This window comes from Triticum dicoccoides, chromosome 4A, assembly GCF_002162155.2.
Source record: "Triticum dicoccoides isolate Atlit2015 ecotype Zavitan chromosome 4A, WEW_v2.0, whole genome shotgun sequence".
NCBI lineage: Eukaryota > Viridiplantae > Streptophyta > Magnoliopsida > Poales > Poaceae > Triticum > Triticum dicoccoides.
This window is the reverse complement of record NC_041386.1, coordinates 115,841,568-115,852,236: the sequence shown is the minus strand read 5'-3', so window position 1 is coordinate 115,852,236 and position 10,669 is coordinate 115,841,568. Positions and strand designations below refer to the sequence as shown.

The 10,669-nt window shown below is 41.3% G+C and overlaps 1 pseudogene; it reads right to left on the bottom strand.

Annotated features, from left to right (window-relative positions):
* Positions 1–1,351: 1,351 nt before the first annotated feature.
* LOC119283446 lies at positions 1,352–9,873 on the bottom strand (annotated as a pseudogene).
* Positions 9,874–10,669: the final 796 nt, after the last annotated feature.

The following is a 10,669-nucleotide window of genomic DNA, read 5'->3' as shown; positions in this document are numbered from 1 at the left end:
AACTTTGTTGATTTGTATGATATGCAAAAGAAGAAAGATGTGGATAATGATATTGTTAAATTTAAGCTATTTCTGTTTTCGCTTAGAGATCGTGCTAAAGCTTGGTTTTCGTCTTTGCCTAAAAATAGTATTGATTCATGGAATAAGTGCAAAGATGTTTTTATCTCTAAGTATTTTCCTCCCGCTAAGATCATCTCTCTTAGAAACGATATTATGAATTTTAAGCAACTTGATCATGAGCATGTTGCATAGTCTTGGGAGAGGATGAAATTAATGATACGTGATTGCCCTACAGATGGTATGAATTTATGGATGATTATACAAAAAATTTATGCCGGATTGAATTTTGCCTCTAGAAATCTTTTAGATTCGGCTGAGGGAGGCACTTTATGGAAATCACTTTAGGAGAAGCTACTAAACTCCTAGATAATATTATGGTTAATTATTCTCAATGGCACACTGAAAGATCTACTAGTAAAAAGGTGCATGCAATTGAAGAGATTAATGTTTTGAGTGGAAAGATGGATAAACTTATGAAATTGTTTGCTAATAAGAGTGCTCCTACTGATCCTAATGATATGCCTTTGTATACTTTGATTGAGAATAATAATGAATCTATGGACGTGAATTTTGTTGTTAGGAACAATTTTGGTAACAACGTGTATAGAGGTAATTTCAATTCTAGGCCGTTTCCTAGTAATTCCTATAATAATTATGGTAATTCCTACAACAATTCTTATGGAAATTATAATAAGATGCCCTCTGATTTTGAATCTAATATTAAAGAATTTATTACTTCGCAAAAGAGTTTCAATGTTTTGATTGAAGAAAAATTGCTTAAGATTGATGAGTTGGCTAGGAACGTGGATAGAATTTCTCTTGATATTGATTCTTTGAAACTTAGATCTATTCCACCTAAGAATGCTATCAATGAGTCTCTCAAAGCCATGAGAATTTCCATTGATGAGTGCAAAGAAAGAACCGCTAGGATGCGTGCTAAGAAAGATTGCTTTGGGCGTGTTTGGTTCCAGTTTGGAACAGTAGTCGCATTGCATACCCTTCTCAACCCAGCCTGGTTGAGGAAAAACAGGCCCTAATACGCCATATGCAACTTGTTTGGTTGCCTGCATCCCTAGTCCTTGCATTAGGTAATATGCAATTGCACTTTGTTTGGTTGGCTGCATTGGCCCTAGCGCTATATGAACATGGCGTTTGGTTGCATACGGCGTACATGTTGTGCTTACCTTGTACCCTAGTTGGTGAGCTTACCCACAATGATCACACCTAGCACACCAACGCCACAACACAGCAATGGTGACGAACTGGGCAAAGATGATGAAGTTCTTCAGCTTCAGGCCGAACTGACGATCCACCTTAGCAGCTTCCACTTTGACAGCTCCAACCTTGGCACTGTCGACACTGCTGCCTCCGTGCTTTCGCACCCAGGCGGAGTAAGCTTGTTCTGCTGCCTGCCTAGTCTTGAACCCTCTATAGTTGTTTTTGCTATACTATGCCACTTGTGCATTGGTTTCTTCCCATGAACTATAAACCCCTGGAACCTCACCGATGAAGACGGCATACCACTTGCCCTAGCAATGCACAAGAGCAAGAGTTGAAGCAGCAAATCAATGGAGCACAAGTAGCAAGCAAAGTAGCACACAAACAACAATGGAGTAGAAGAGAAGTAAAGCATGCATGATCATACGGCATAGCAAGTTCAACCTACCAATACCTTGGTGTTAACCTACCACCACATCCAAAAGAGGGTGTCGTCCTACCACCGCAAGTTCACCATCAGCGTGAGGGGTCAGTATATACCACCTCACCAAAATATACAGACCATCAAATAGTTTTTGAGCCCTAGCTACACAAAATGTACGTTGTCATCGTCATCATCGTCGTCGTCGCCACCGCCATTGTCGAGGATCATGCACGCTCACAGGCAGCACTACTCTAGTAGTAGTGCTTGCTGATACGTCTCCAACGTATCTATAATTTTTGATTGCTCCATGCTATATTATCTACTGTTTTGGACTATATTGGGCTTTATTTTTCCACTTTTATATTATTTTTGGGACTAACCTATTAACCGGAGGCCCAGCCCAGAATTGTTGTTTTTCGCCTATTTCAGTGTTTCGAAGAAACGGAATATCAAACGGAGTCCAAACGGAATAAAATCTCCGGGAACGTGATTTTCTCACCGAACGTGATCCAGGAGACTTGGACCCTGCTCCAAGGAACAAAAGAGGCGGTCACGAGGGTGGGGGCGCCCTCCCCTAGGGCGCCCCCTGCCTCGTGGGCCCCTCGTTGCTCCTCCAGTGTACTTCTTCCTCATATATATACACACGTACCCCCAAACGATCATAACATGAGCCAAAAACCTAATTCCACCGCCGCAACTTTCTGTATCCACGAGATCCCATCTTGGGGCCTGTTCTGGAGCTCCGCCGAAAGAGGGTCGTCATCATGGAGGGCTTCTACATCACCATAGCCTCTCCGATGAAGTGTGAGTAGTTTACCTTAGACCTTCGGGTCCATAGTTGTAGCTAGATGGCTTCTTCTCTCTCTTTGAATCTCAATACAAAGTTCTCCCCCTCTCTTGTGGAGATTTATTCGATGTAATCTTCTTTTTGCGGTGTGTTTGTTGAGACCGATGAATTGTGGGTTTATGATCAAGTCTATCTATGAATAATATTTGAATCTTCTCTGAATTCTTTTATGTATGATTGGTTATCTTTGCAAGTCTATTCGAATTATCCATTTGGTTTGGCCAACTAGATTGGTAGTTCTTGCCATGGGAGAAGTGCTTAACTTTGGGTTCGATCTTGTGGTGTCCTTACCTAGTGATAGAAGGGGCAGCAAGGCACGTATTGTATCGTTGCCATCGAGGATAATAAGATGGGGTTTATTTCATATTGCATGAATTTATCTCTCTACATCATGTCATCTTGCTCAAGGCGTTACTCTGTTTTTAACTTAATACTCTAGATGCATGCTGGATAGCGGTCGATGAGTGGAGTAATAGTAGTAGATGCAGAATTGTTTCGATCTACTTGTCACGGACGTGATGCCTATATACATGATCATGCCTAGATATTCTCATAATTATGCACAATTCTATCAATTGCTCAACAGTAATTTGTTCACCCAGCGTAAAATACTTATGCTATTGAGAGAAGCCATTAGTGAAACCTATGGCCCCCGGGTCTATTCTCATCATATCAATCTCCATCACTTTAATATTATTTTGCTATTTACTTTGCCTTTACTTTTTACCTTGCATCTTTATATCAAAAATACCAAAAATATTCTATCTATCAGATCTCACTCTCGTAAGTGGCCGTGAAGGGCTTGACAACCCCTAATCGTGTTGGTTGCGAGCAGCTATCGCTTTGTGCAGGTACGAGGGACTTGAGCGTGGCCTCCTACTGGATTGATACCTTGGTTCTCAAAAACCGAGGGAAATACTTACGCTACTCTGCTGCATCATCCCTTCCTCTTCGGGGAAAACCAACGCAAGCTCAAGACGTAGCAAGAAGGATTTCTGGCGCCGTTGCCGGGGAGTCTACGCAAAAAGTCAATATACCAAGTACCCATCATAATCCCTATCTCTCGCATTACATTATTTTCCATTTGCCTCTCGTTTTCCTCTCCCCCACTTCACCCTTGCCGTTTTATTTGCCCTCTCTCTATATCCTCTCTCTCTATTTGCCTTTTTGTTTGCTAGTGTGCTAGTTTGTTTGCGTGCCGTCATGGATAGTCTCATTTCTTCTCCGTTATCTCCCGAGAGTGAAGTTCTAAATTTTAAACAAAGGGAGGGGGAAAATCTAAAATATGCTTGGTTTAGAATTTGCAATGCTCAAAATAGATCTACCAGAAAACAATCTACCTTAGTTCTTCTCCGCAATTTTTATGTAGGTATTAATCCTTGGAATAGATATATCCTCGATACCATTACCGGAGGGAACTTCTTGGGTAGCCATACTTTTGATTCTTATAATGCTATGATAGATTTATTTGGCTCACCACCTCTTTTGGTTAATGGAACCATGTTAACTTTGGAGCATGTTATGCAAAGACTTGAAAATATTAAAAATAAAGTTGCTACTATTGAATCAATTGAAAATCTAGATAAAAAGATCCACAATCAAATTACTCAACATGGATCTAATGTAGGAATGACTTTGAAAAATATTAAGGAAAAGGAACCCATAGTTAATGAGAAGATGAACTTAGATTCTACTAGAATTGATAAACTTGAGGGTATCATTACAAGTTTGGGAACCGCTTTTTCTTCGGTAAAGAATACCCCTAGTCCTCCTACTAAAATTGCCAAGCTTATGTATGTCCCTAAAAATAAGGGTGAATCACCTAGTAAGGAAACTGCGGATCTTAAATCTATAAGTATTCATCCCAATCTTTTTGCTATCATTAAGGAACCATTTATTGCAAATGATTTTTTCGATCTTGTGCCTAAAAGTTTGATAATTAATAAAAATAAAGAAATTCCTAAAGATGGTAGGTGCCTAATTGAAGAATTGCCTACCAAAGATGGCAATACCTAGATCTATTCTTGCTTGTTATGCCTAGCTAGGGGCGTTAAACGATAGCGCTTGTTGGGAGGCAACCCAATTTTATTTTATTCCTTGCTATTTGCTCCTGTTTAGTAATAAATAAATTATTGAGCCTCTGTTTAGGTTGTGTTTTTTGTGTTTAATTAGTGTTTGTGCCAAGTAGAACCGTTGGGAAGACTTGGGGAAAGTCTTGTTGAACTTGTTGTAAAAAACAGAAACTTTAGCGCTCACGAGAACTGCTGTCATTTTTATTTGAAGAATGCTATTTAGTTAATTCTTTTTGCAGATAGATAAATTCCTCACGTCCAGCAATTTATTTTAGAATTTTTGAGGTTCCAAATCTTGCGCTAGCTACAAATTACTACAGACTGTTATGTTTTTGACAGATTCTGTTTTTCGTGTGTTGTTTGCTTATTTTGATGAATCTATGGCTAGTAAAATAGTTTATAATCCATAGAGAAGTTGGAATACAGTAGGTTTAACACCAATATAAATAAAGAATGAGTTCATTACAGTACCTTGAAGTGGTCTTTTGTTTTCTTTCGCTAACGGAGCTCATGAGTTTTCTATTTTGAGTTTTGTGTTGTGAAGTTTTCAAGTTTTGGGTGAATTCTTTTGATGGATCATGGAACAAGGAGTGGCAAGAGCCTAAGCTTGGGGATGCCCATGGCACCCCCTAGATAATCCAAGGACACCAAAAAGTTAAAGCTTGGGGATGTCCCGGAAGGCATCCCCTCTTTTCGTCCACTTCCATCGGTAATTTACTTGGAGCTATATTTTTATTCACCAGCATGATATGTGTTTTGCTTGGAGCATCTTGTATTATTTGTGTCTTTGTTTGCTAGTATACCACAATCATCCTTGCTGTACACACATTTTGAGAGAGCCATACATGAATTAAAATTTGATAGAATACTCTATGTGCTTCACTTATATCTTTTGAGCTAGATAATTTTGCTCTATGTGCTTCACTTATATCTTTTGAGCTAGATAATTTTGCGCTATGTGCTTCACTTATATCTTTCGAGCTAGATAATTTTGCTCTATGTGCTTCACTTATATCCTTCGAGTTAGATAATTTTGCTCTATGTGCTTCACTTAGATCTTTTAGAGCACGGTGGTGGATTCGTTTAAAAGAAACTATTGATCTCTCATGCTTCACTTAAATTAATTTGAGAGTCTCTTAAATAGCATGGTAATTTGCCTAATAATAATATGCTTGGTATTCAAGATTTGTGAAACTTTCTTTCGAGTGTGTTGAATACTAAGAAAAGATTGAAGCATGATAATTGTTTTGAGATATGGATGTGATAATATTAAAGTCATGCTAGTTGAGTAGTTGTGAATTTAAAGAATACTTGTGTTGAAGTTTGTGATTCCCGTAGCATGCACGTATGGTGAACCGTTATGTGATGAAGTCGGAGCATGATTTATTTATTGATTGTCTTCCTTATAAGTGGCGGTCGGGGATGAGCGATGGTTTTTTCCTACCAATCTATCCCCCTAGGAGCATGCGTGTAGTACTTTGCTTTGATAGCTTCTAAATTTTTGCAATAAGTATATGAGTTTTTTATGACTAATGTTGAGTGCATGGATTATACGCACTCTCACCCTTCCACCCTTGCTAGCCTCTCTAATACCGCGCAACTTTCGCCAGTATCATACACCTACCATATACCTTCCTCAAAACAGCCACCATACTTACCTATTATGGCATTTCCATAGTCATTCCAAGATATATTGCCATGCAACTTTCCACCATATAGTTCATCATGACACATTCATCATTGTCATATTGCATATCCCGGTACACCGCCGGATGCATTCACATAGATTCATATTTTGTTCTAAGTATCGAGTTGTAATTGTTGAGTTGTAAGAAAAATAAAAGTGTGATGATCATCATTATTAGAGCATTGTCCTAGTGAGGAAAGAATGATGGAGACTATGATTCCCCCACAAGTCGGGATGAGACACCGGACGAAAAAAAAGAGGCCAAAGAAGCCCCAAAAAAGAGAAAGGCCATAAAAAAAGAGAAAGGCCATATAAAAATAAAAAAAATATAAAAAATGAGAGGAAAAGAGAGAAGGGACAATGCTACTATCCTTTTACCACACTTGTGCTTCAAAGTAGCACCATGATCTTCATAGTAGAGTCTCTCATGTTATCACTTTCATATACTAGTGGGAATCTTTCATTATAGAACTTGGCTTGTATATTCCAATGATGGGCTTCCTCAAATTTCCCTAGGTCTTCATGAGCAAGCAAGTTGGATGCACACCCACTAGTTTCTTTTGTTGAGCTTTCATATATTTATAGCTCTAGTGCATCCGTTGCATGGCAATCCCTACTCACTCACATTGATATCTATTAATGGGCATCTCCATAGCCCGTTGATACGCCTAGTTGATGTGAGACTATCTTCTCCCTTTTTGTCTTCTCCACAACCACCATTCTATTCCACCTATAGTGCTATATCCATGGCTCATGCTCATGTATTGCGTGAAGATTGAAAAAGTTTTGAAAAAGTTAGAGTATGAAACAATTGCTTGGCTTGTCATCGGGTTTGTGCATGATTTCAATACTTTATGTGGGGAAGATGGAGCATAGCCAGACTATATGATTTTGTAGGGATAACTTTCTTTAGCCATGTTATTTTGAGAAGACATAATTTCTTTGTTAGTATGCTTGAAGTATTATTATTTTCTATGTCAATATAAACCTTTGTCTTGAATCTTTCTAATCTGAATATTCATACCACAATTAAGAAGATTTGCATTGAAATTATGCCAAGTAGCACTCCGCATCAAAAATTCTCTTTTTATCATTTACCTACTCGAGGACGAGCAGGAATTAAGCTTGGGGATGCCTGATACGTCTCCAACGTATCTATAATTTTTTATTGTTCCATGCTATATTATCTACTGTTTTGGACTATATTGGGCTTTATTTTCCACTTTTATATTATTTTTGGGACTAACCTATTAACCGGAGGCCCAACCCAGAATTGCTGTTTTTTGCCTATTTCAGTGTTTCGAAAAAACGGAATATCAAACGGAGTCCAAACGGAATAAAATCTTCGGGAACGTGATTTTCTCACCGAACGTGATCCAGGAGACTTGGACCCTGCTCCAAGGAACAAAAGAGGCGGTCACAAGGGTGGGGGCGCCCCCCAGGGCGCGCCCCCTGCCTCGTGGGCCCCTCGTTGCTCCTCCGGCGTACTTCTTCCTCCTATATATGCACACGTACCCCCAAACGATCAGAACAGGAGCCAAAAACCTAATTCCACCGCTGCAACTTTCTGTATCCACGAGATCCCATCTTGGGGCCTGTTTCGGAGCTCCGCCGGAAGAGGGCCGTCATCACGGAGGGCTTCTACATCACCATAGCCTCTTCGATGAAGTGTGAGTAGTTTACCTCAGACCTTCGGGTCCATAGTTAGTAGCTAGATGGCTTCTTCTCTCTCTTTGAATCTCAATACAAAGTTCTCCCCCTCTCTTGTGGAGATCTATTCGATGTAATCTTCTTTTTGCGGTGTGTTTGTTGAGACCGATGAATTGTGGGTTTATGATCAAGTCTATCTATGAATAATATTTGAATCTTCTCTGAATTCTTTTATGTATGATTGGTTATATTTGCAAGTCTCTTCGAATTATCCGTTTGGTTTGGCCAACTAGATTGGTAGTTCTTGCCATGGGAGAAGTGCTTAGCTTTGGGTTCGATCTTGCGGTGTCCTTACCCAGTGACAGAAGGGGCAGCAAGGCACGTATTGTATCGTTGCCATCAAGGATAACAAGATGGGGTTTATTTCATATTGCATAAATTTATCTCTCTACATCATGTCATCTTGCTTAAGGCGTTACTCTGTTTTTAACTTAATACTCTAGATGCATGCTGGATAGCGGTCGATGAGTGGAGTAATAGTAGTAGATGCAGAATCATTTCGATCTACTTGTCACGGACGTGATGCATATATACATGATCATGCCTAGATATTCTCATAATTATGCACAATTCTATCAATTGCTCAACAGTAATTTGTTCACCCACCATAGAATACTTATGCTCTTGAGAGAAGCCATTAGTGAAACCTATGGCCCCCGGGTCTATTCTCATCATATCAATCTCCATCACTTCAATATTATTTTGCTATTTACTTTGCCTTTACTTTTTACCTTGCATCTTTATATCAAAAATACCAAAAATATTCTATCTATCAGATCTCACTCTCGTAAGTGACCGTGAAGGGCTTGACAACCCCTAATCGCGTTGGCTGCGAGTAGCTATCGCTTTGTGCAGGTACGAGGGACTTGAGCGTGGCCTCCTACTGGATTGATACCTTGGTTCTCAAAAACTGAGGGAAATACTTAAGCTACTCTGCTGCATCATCCCTTCCTCTTCGGGGAAAACCAACGCAAGGTCAAGACGTAGCACTTGCCCAGCCAGCTCCTGAGCCACAACACCTTGTGAGCGTCGGCCATGGCAACGAACCCAACACCCTGGGCCTTGTTGTCAAGCAGGTGGCTGAGAGCTGCCATGAGAGCCTCATTGCTGAATCCACCCTGGGTCATGACAGCGCCATACAGGTCAGGGTGGACGTCGAGGGGCTTGCACTCCCTGATGGCTGTTGCCACCTCCTTCACCGCCTCAGTCATGCTGCAAAAGACATTGATCTCCTCCTCCATCAGGCCTCCTCTCTTCCTCTTCCTATCATGGACGGGGTCAAATGGCTTGTTGAAGGGCTTCGTAGCGGGCTTGTCAGGGCCATCAAGGACCTCGACATCCGGTGTCCCAGGGAAGTCTGGCATGGGAGAACTAAGAGGCTCACCCGAGCCCATGGCATGCTTCCCAGTTGCCAACTCGAAGGAGAAGATGTGTTGCATCTGGTTGTAATTTTGGATGGGTGTGTTGAGGAACTCAGTGTCCCTTGGGTGGTCCTAAGAATGAAACACAAGTGTTGTTAGTTGCGATTAGGAGTAGGCAATGGTGGAAAGTATGAAAAGGAAGAGGGTTGTGAGCTAATCGCGACATGGCCGCCGTAGTGCTCTGCCTCCAGAACTATGGAGCAAGTGTTCTCATCCCATGAGGCGCCGCTAAGGTCTCTCAGCTTGGACACTTGGATCCATCGACTTCTCCACTTCCTCAGGTGGTTGTACACCTGGGTGGCAGACACCTCTTGCCCACAGAACTTGAACACCTACTTCACAATGGTGTTTAAGTGCACCTCCTTAAAGCCCTTGTCAGTCCTAACTCCACTAGAGATGAGCTCACACATCTTGTTCAGCACGAATGTGGACATGAACGGCTGCCACTTCATGTTGTTCGACCTACCATCCTTCTTTGCCTTTGCTGCTGCTAGCTTGATTGCAGCGGCGGCAGCAGCAGCAGGAGTTGGCTCAACGAGCACTACTGGCACATAGAGGGAATCAGACTCAAACACCTCTGAATCAGGTGCCATCTCGGACATAGGCTGCGAGTCCTCGACAAACGATGGAGCAAACTGACTGTCGGACACGACAAGGGCCTGACTAAGATCTTGCGTCTGCGTGGTCATGTCCTACAATCGTAGCACGCATTGACAGTGAGTATAGCACACAATATACCGGACAATCCATGAAAGCAGGAGCATACATGTACATGGTTCATCACTATCATAGCAAGCACATGCTTCATCACTATCATACTAAGCATACCAAACAATCTATGAGCAGGAACATACATCTACAACAAACAGCATGCTACAAATGGACCACCAATAGCTACAAATCACAGATCTAAGCATGATTTAACACAAGCACAAGGTTCAACTTCAAACTCTACTACTAATCTAGCCTACCACATGCTTGAACATCTAGCCCTACCACAAATTGCAACAGCAACATAGCAACCAACCATATCAGCTCACATATCAGACCACTAATCAACCATGCATCTAGATCAAACCCTAGCTGCAGCTCAGATCTAGCTAGAAGGAACAGAGAGAAAGGGTGATTGAACTCACAGAGGCCAGGGCTGCAGCTTGAGGATGAGGGGGAATGATGGTGGCCGGTGAATGAGCTCCAACGCTGTGGACCGCCGGCCGATGAAGATGTGCC